This window comes from Lygodium microphyllum, chromosome 21 (genome assembly GCF_053477565.2).
Source record: "Lygodium microphyllum isolate KBCC chromosome 21, Lygodium_microphyllum_v1.1.10, whole genome shotgun sequence".
Classification (NCBI taxonomy): Eukaryota; Viridiplantae; Streptophyta; class Polypodiopsida; order Schizaeales; family Lygodiaceae; genus Lygodium; species Lygodium microphyllum.
Window position 1 is genome coordinate 45,447,360 of NC_141155.1, and position 9,446 is coordinate 45,456,805.

The following is a 9,446-nucleotide window of genomic DNA, read 5'->3' on the forward strand; positions in this document are numbered from 1 at the left end:
CTAGAGAATAGGCCAAAGAGGGATGTGTATGGAATGCTAGGGATGGACAAAAGAAAGGTCTACACCAATGATGGAATCAGCCTAGGTGATATTCTAGACCCCACATTTGATTGCAGGCTCAAATGGTCCACATACTTTTTTCAAGCGAAAGATACAATGCCCTTATAAATAGAATCAACATACCATTGTTGGAAATCCCTGCAACCAATGCCATGGAGGAGGTGAGTTGGAATGACTACGTCTGAAAAACAATATAGGCATTAGCAAAGGTACTAGTATAGCACCAAGGGTGGCAAGAGGAGAGTCCTTAGCTACCACAACAAAGTCTGAGAGGAAAAAATCTACCTCCAAGGCTTCAACCATAGGCTTTGGAGAAGTGTTAAAAGTCATTACCCAAGAAGCTCTAGAGGAGGTGAAAAGAGAAGTTGTAGAGGAGATCCCAGAGTTGTCACCAATCCGTGTGAGGAGCATCACTCTCCCATACTAGCAAGCCCAACCCTCTCTCTTTCAGCAAGAGCACAAGGGGAAGAAGAAACCCATAAAGAGTAGCAAGACAATGCAGAAAGAATTGTTTATGAAAAGGAGAATGTCCAACCATCTTGACAACGAGAAACCTCAAGCAAGAGGATAGTCAGTGAGCAGTAAGGTTGAGAGTTTTTGAGCCAAGGGAGAAGAAAAAAGATTACTCTCAAAATCCCCATATGAAGGACTCACTCCACCGCCAAGGAAAACAGAGAGCTGCAAAGGGTAGAGGAGGAGTCAAAGAGGCTAGAAGAAGAGAGCAGAAAGAGAAAAGAATAGGAGGAAAAATGGCTGAGGCAATAGGAGGAAGAGGAGATTTCCCTAGCCATTTAGAGATCCATGGAGCAACCCTCCTGAGATATACTAAGCTTTTTTGGAATGCCTTATTGCAACTTCAAATGCTTGAAGACGTACCTGAGCTGATCCACAAGCGCAAGTTTATGTTTGGTCTACTTGGTCACTTCTATGCGGAGGTGAACATGTTCAAGCCAACGACTCTCAAGGATGCGATTCTTGTAGCCCATGATACTGAAGACAAAATTCGAGGACGAGAGAAGTGATCACAACAATTTCCAACTAAGGGTAACTTTTGTACAAATCAATTCAATTCCCACTTTCAAAGATTCAATCAAAATCGCTTTGTTTCTTCTTCTTTCCGTAAATATTGGACACGACCCTCTACTTTACCATCAAACACAAATTCAAATCCTAAGCCATCTTTCCAACCAAATCCCAACATACCTAAACTCCCAGCCATTACCAATAATGTTTCCAAAGACAAGCCTATAGTTTGCTACAAGTGCCACCAACCTGGACATCTAGCGGTGAATTGTCAATCCAAAAAGCCAACTGTTCATATCAACTACTTGGGAGCGACTAAAGATGAAAACCATGAAAAAATGCCAGACTTCATGGAAGATGATGGCGATATCGGTACTACTTTAGATACTTTACCAGGTATGCCAAATCCTCGTTCTTTATTAACGATGAAATGTTTTGTGCATGGTCACGAAAAGAATGTTTTGCATGATGACAGGAGTACACACAATTTTATTCTTGCAAAATTGGTCAAAGAAATGAATTTACATACAGTTCCAACTCATTATCGCATAAAGGTTGTATTCTTAGGTACTAGATACAATGGTACACAAGAAATTTATGATTTAGAAATTAAAATTGGTGATTATGTTTAGCACAAAAATTTCTTGGTTGTGCATTTGTAATCTAGTGACATTATTTTAGGAATGCCTTGGTGTCATAAATATAATCGCGATATAGATTATTCCATGCATTCAATGAAGATTCGTTCTAATGGAAAACAAATCACATCATATGGTACGCATACTTTAGATAATTTTCCATTGCTTAGTCACACATAGGCTAAACATGCATTAAGAAAAGGTAGCAAATCATATTTAGTATGAGTGAATGAAATTGAAGCTATGGAAACAATTTCTTTCACAATTTAAAGATTGTTTTGCTGTTGAATTACCACCTATACGTCCTGAAGATCATAAAATAGACTTAACTCCTAGTTCTCAACCACCATGTAAAGCACCTTATAGACATAATCAAATTGAACAGAAAGAAATCCAAGTCCAAGTTGAAGAACTGTTAACCCGAGGACTCATTAGGCCCAGTAGTTCTCCTTTTGGTGCACCTATCCTATTAGTTAAGGAAAATAATACCTATAGAATGTGCATTCATTATCGTGCCCTAAACAAGATTACTATTAAGAATAGATATCTGATCCCTAGGGTAAACGACCTCATGAATAAACTACAAGGAGCCACAATATTTAGCAAGATAGATCTCAATTTTGAATATCATCAAGTATGACTAGATATACCTAATATTTTCAAAACTGCATTTAGAACTCAATTTGGTCATTATCAATTCCTTTTTATACCTTTTGGTTTGACTAATGCACTAGCCACATTCAGTCGTATGATGAATCGCATATTTTTGAAGCATTAGCATTGTGCAATTGTCTTCTTTGATGACATATTGGTTTTCAGTAAGAATGAGAACTAGCATTATGAACATTTATCTTTGGTTTTCAAATTATTGAAAGAGAATCAATTATACACTAACCTTAAAAAGAGTGAATTTTTTCAAACCTACATTGAATACTTAGGACATATTGTTTCTTCTAATGGTATTCAAGTTGATCCTAAAAAGATAGAATCAATTTTGAATTGGCCGATTCCTAAAAATGTGCATGAATTATGTTCTTTCTTAGGTATTGCTAGCTTTTACAGAAAATTTGTGAGGAATTTTTCATTGCTTGCATTACCTTTGACAAAATTGTTAAAGAAAGGTATTGTGTATCATTGGTTTGATAATCAGCAAAGGTCTTTTGATTTATTGAAACATGCTTTAACCCATGCCCCTGTTTTGCAATTACATGACTTTAACAAACCATTCTTTCTAGTAGTCACTAATGCTAACGAATCTGGCATAGAAGTTGTCCTTATGCAAGATTTACATCACATAGCCTACTCTAGATACAAACTTAAACCATTTGAATTCAAGTATTCTACTTATGATAAGGAATTGCTAGCTATAGTACAAGCTTTATGTCAATGGAAACACTATTTAATGGGATCTGAATTCATGATCAAAACTGACCAACACAGTATCAAACATCTCCTTAGTCATCCACAAATCTCTGACCTTCATATTAAATGGGTTGCTTTTATTCAAAGTCTTCATCCACTTATCCAATATCAATCCAGAAAAGAGAATGTTGTTACCAATGCCTTGAGTAGAAGACCAAGTATCCATAATATCTCCGTTATATCTTTTGATTCCCTGATTTCTATGAAAGATACCTATGACCAAGACTCCAATTTTCAAGTTGATTGTACTAAATTAGTTGCTAATAACTAGATTTCAATAGATTCATTATCCTATTCTGATGGATTTATGTTTTGTGAGAAAAAGTTGTGTATAACTGTTCCATTTAGATCATTTGTGTTACACGAAATTCATTGTCCCCTATACCAAGGCCATAGATGTATTATTTCTACTTAACATACATTGGTTGAAGATTTTTATTGGCCACATATGAAATCTGATGTTTCTAACTTTATATCTGAGTGTTTAATTTGTCAAAGAGTTAAGCGACACCATGGTAACCAATATGGTTTGTTAATGCCTTTACCAATTCCTGAACGACCATGGGAACATATTTCAATGGATTTTGTAACTAGTTTGCCTAACGCTCAAGCTAATCATGATATGATTTGGACCATTGTAGATCAATTTAGCAAACAAGCATATTTCATTCCATGCAAGAAAAAATTAACTACATCTCAAGCTGCACAATTGTTTTTAAGAACTGTTTTCACTAACCATGGTTTATCAAAAGTTGTTATTTTAGATCATGATTCTAGATTTTGCAATAATTTTTGGACTACTTTGTTTGCTAATTTAGGTACAAATATTGATTTCTCATTTGCATTTCATCCTGAAACTAATGGGCAAACAGAAGCTACTAACAATACAATTTTAGATCTTTTGTGTGCATACACAATTTCAAAACCACAAACATGGGATACACACTTGTATTTACTTTAGTTTACATACAATAATACACCACATACAACTACACAAAAGGCACCTTTTGAAATAATTTATGGACATAGATTGCCTACACCTGTTACATCATTGCCAAACAAAGTTAAAGCTACTGATGATATTACCAATATGCATGCTACTATTTTTGTTGAAGTTAAAGACATGATTTTGAAAGCCCAGCAATCATAACTAAAAAAGCTAACAAGAAAAGAAAAGCTATGAGTTTCAAAGTTGATGATTATGTTTGGTTATGCATTGAAAAGAGAAGATTACAAAGTGTCAAGAAACACCCTATTGTTAAGTTAGCCCCTAGATTTTATGGACCTTTCAAGATCATTCACAAAATCAATTACAATGCATTTAAATTAGAACTACCCCAAAACTAAAAAATCCACAGTACTTTTCATATCAGTTTGTTATAACCTTTTAGAGGCCAATTACGTGTTCACCCTATCTATGAAAACCCTCCTTTGTTAGAAGAAGAAACTGAAATCCTTGAATCTAAAACTATTCTAGGCACTGACTTTATGACCACTAGAACTGGCCGTAGATACTCTAGATGTTTGGTTAGTTTTAAAAATCATCCTATTGAAGAGGCCCAATGGATGCACACCTGTGATGACCTAAGTGCTTACCCCTCACTACTCGCTCCACATTGAGCTAATAGCAATTGAGGACAATTGCTATCCCACCCTGGGGGTATGATGCCAGGAGGCATATTCCACGGTGGATTCCGTGAGTGTTTTATTCCACGGTGGATTCCATGAGGTTTTCAGTGGATTCCGTAAAACTATATTTATTTCTTGGGGCTTGTACACAAGGTGGATTCCTTATGCGAGAAGTTGAATGGGGACGCCTATCCTTTCGGGCGTCATGTTAATTTAATATGCATGTGGGTGATTCCATAGTGGGTGATTTCGCAAAATACATATTTAAATTAATGGATGTTTATAAGTTTAGAGTGCACTCATATTAAATTAAGGTTAGGACATAGTTCTAACCTATTTATTTATTTTATAAATGAAGACTGTTAGATATTCACTTTTGTCGATTTAATTTTATTATTTTCTAACAATTGTGAATGATTCAGTTGATGTGTAGAGCAAGCGCAGCAATGGTGTTGGGAAACACTGGGTGATAGCGTGTATTCAAATTACCTAGAAGAAATTATCATTTTTTATGAGCGCGCATCTTATCATTAAAGGCATAGTGCTAATATTTATTTAGGCGCGCTTATTTATTGAAGCACTTGATAAATATTTATTATTTTGTATGCGCATGGGTGCACAATTTAAATATTTCATTATTGAACATTGTATTTGGGCACATCCCGACTTTTGGGACGTCCAACCGCTTTATTTTTTATTTGGATAAAAGCAACGACAAAAGCTAAAGCATGCTTATTGTAAAATTGGGCTATTTTTTAGCTTTGAGATAAATAAAATTTATAAATACATGCCTTGTGAAGCGCTCACACAAGGCATGGGGGGAGATTGTATCCAATTTGTCTTTTTGTCTCATATCGTGTAAATATTCTTTCTTGCTTTTTGACCTTAAGTAGAGTTTTTTGTTCTTGGAGACCTTCCGAAACTCACTACGTACGCATCGAGCATCCGATTTGCACACCAAGTCTTGCTTCTTTAGTTGCTACACTAGTGCTCCGTATATCCTCTCTTACTAGGCTCATCATTGCCAAGACATTTTACAATAAGCATGCTTTAGCTTTTGTTTTTGCTTTTGTCCAAATAAGGAATAAAGCGGTTGGATGCCCAAAAGTCAAGATATACCCAAATACAATGTCCAATAATGAAATATTTAAACATGCTCCCATGTGCATATAAATTAATAAATATTTATCAAGCACTTCGATAACTAAGCACGCCTAAATAAATATTAGTGTCATGGCTTTAATGATAAGATGCTTATCCATAAAAAATAATAATTTCTTCTAGGTAATTTGAATACACGCTATCGCCCAATGCTTCCCAATGCCACCGGTACCTGCTCTACACATCATCTGAAGCATTCACAATTGTTAGAAAATAATAAAATTGAATCGACAAAAGTGAATACCTAGCAGTCTCTCCAGCTATAAAATAAATAAATGGGTTGGAACTTTGTCCTAACCTTAATTTAATACGAGTGCAAGCTATATATATTTTAAAAAATCACCCATGTGTACATTAAATTAGTATGACGCCCGAAAAAGGCAGGCATCCCCGTCAACTTCTTGCACAAGGAATCCACCTTGTGTACAAGCCGCGGAAAGTAAATATAGTTTTACGGAATCCATTGCAAAACCTCACGGAAACCACTGTGGAATAAAAAACTCATGCAATCCACCGTGGAACATGCCTCCTGGCATCAAGACCAAGGCCAGTGGTGGAAATTAAGGGTAAAGCCCCACTACAACCATTCCATGGGCCTTGGCCCCAACAACAATCACTTCAATACAAGGTACTACAAAAGGGGCGGTCAATGAAAGCAATATCATGGCCTAGGTGTAGTATCTTGTTAGCAAAGTATAGGAAATAGCACAGAGAATTTTACACCTACATATGCATACATAGAGAGAGATGATCATGTTTCAAACTAGAACAATGAAAGTATAGTGTGAATTTTTTTTAAAAAAAATCAAAAATATAAACAGTAGAACAAAGTGAGATTTTGAATGAGGTTGGATATACACCAACAAGCCTAGAGTGTTTTAAGGATAGAAGAGGTGTTCATCAACCACGTGGCATAATCTTATAGGTCACACATTACATAGTTGATGGACACTTTTAGTAGGGGATCTTCCCCGTCTTGGAATCTATCCATGCCCAGCCTACTAAAGATAGTATCTTTACATTAAAAATGATTTTTGTGTCTAACAAGATAACGAGATTTGGATCCCTACCAATCACCCCAAAACTAAGTCTTTAAACCACTAGGCCACCCATCTTTTTTGGTTAGGTGTGGGCACAATTTGGTATGTGAAGGGATACACAGATAGATTGCACAATATCCCGGCCATCCAGGGGAATGTATAATTGACCTAAATGTGAGCTAGGCACTAAAGGCATTCAAGGTGCAGTGACCAAGGTAGCACTACATATCAATATAGTCATCAAGGAAACTTGTTGTTGGTCATACATGGGAGCACTAACCTTGATGGTCGTAAATGATGGGTATAACATCCTAGTGGCTTCACTAATAGCCCCTCGAAAACTTGGCATGAACCCTTGCATTCTAGTCCTTGGACATATTGCAATGTGATGCTAGAACCAACCTCATGATTACAATCATGTGTGCACATACATACACACACATGCTACTCCTTGCACAGCCAATATGATGTCTACTATTGAACACGTTGTCTATTGGACATTGTTTGTTGGACAAGTTATTGCTTGTGTTGCCATACCTTATGCTGATCAATATAGTTGGTGCAAGATTATAGCTCCATCACTAATCAAGGGAAAGGGAGGGTGACGAATATTGAGTGGCCAACATATTGAGTGGGAAATGATGCAAATATGGCATTTTTCTTGAATAGTTCTAAATGAAAATAGAGATTCCTCAACAGTTCCCAAATGGAGAGAGAGAGAGAGAGAGAGAGAGAGAGAGAGAGGACAAAAACTAGGGCATTTCATGATTTAACAAAACTCTTGTGTAAAAATTTGCATATAAAATATAAAAATCCTTTCTATGAATAAATGTACATCTTTTAAAATATTTCCTTCTGTGAATGTATGCCTGTAAGTTTATCATTTTTTATATTTGCTTTCATTGATCTCATGTGATACACATTTTTACACATAGTGACTTCCCCAAGGTTATTGTAGTCAATTCTCCAACTTGATTGATTAATTTTGAAAACTCCAAATTAAGGAATTTATGTAATTATTAGTTTGTGCTTTTGATTCTAGTTCATTCATATATTTTTCAAACAAAAAAAGAAAGCAAATCCTAAAATACAATGTAATTCTCTATAGATTGGTGATGTTAGATTTTGAAACTCCTTGGGAATATGCAATATTTAGGGCAAGGCCATAAAAAAAGAGGCAATGTGTGCTCCCTCACTTGGTGAACATTCTATATCATCTCTAACTTGTTGAATCAAACATAGTGGTATGTGTGTGTCACACACACATACACACACACACACACACACACACACACAAAACCTGCTTATGGCATATGTATCCATCACTAGCACCTCTCACTTTAACTAGCAAAGAGGTGTGTTTTAGAGCCCCTCTACACTGCTAACCACTCATATCATGTTTCTTTGTGTGTGTGTGTGTGTGTGTGTGTGTGTGTGTGTGTGTGTGTGTGTGTGTGTGTGTGTGTGTGTGTGTGTGTGTGTGTGTGTGTGTGTGTGTGTGTGCGTGCGTGCGTGCGTGCGTGCGTGCGTGCGTGCGTGCGTGCGTGTGTGTGTGTGTGTGTGTGTGTGTGTGTGTGTGTGTGTGTGTGTGTGTGTGCGTGCGTGTGTGCGTGCGCGTGCGTGCGTGCGCGCGTGCGGGTCTTTAGACATGCAATATGCCAGATATTCTTAAGACCATCACCCATGCATCAGATGAGATATATATATATATATATATATTCAAAGGTTCATTCGTTTCCCTTTGCTGCTTGATGCTCTCATACCTTGTACATATGGATGAAGCAAATATTGGAAGCATTCAAACTAACATTGACATGCAAAGTGATGTAATGTTCATGAGTGTATATTTTAATTTTTTCTTGGTTCATCTCAAAAGGAAAATTATCGCCCAACTACTATGCAAGCAAAAGGAAGGCCAAAACACTACAAAGACATAATGGACCTTTGGACAAATGTGCAAAAAGGTCCACCCACTTGTAATAGGTACTCGGGGACAAGAATATAGCACAAAAGTTTTTATGATTGAGAAAACTATCATTCATGTGGTTGTATTGATGATGATATAATTTCGATAAGTAGTGCCTTTCAACCACAAATATAGTGGCGATAAATACCAACACACAAAAAAATCATCTCTTCCCAGCTCCAAGCCTTAAAACTCACCATTAAGGAGCCTATGCCTCATGCACATCCTTGGCTTGAGCTTGATCCCTTTTAGCAAAAATCCAACCAGGGCCAACCAACATTTGGGTTCAAAGGTGCTTTCTTTTTTCTTAATGGTAGTTACATCAAATGCATGCTAGCTTACAATTATGCTACTACTTGGCATACCTTAAAACTCACCATTAAGGAGCCTATGCCTCATGCACATCCTTGGCTTGAGCTTAATCCCTTTTAGCAAAAATCCAACTAGGGCCAACCAACATTTGGGTTCAAAGGTGCTTTCTTTTTTCTTAATGGTAGTTACATCAAA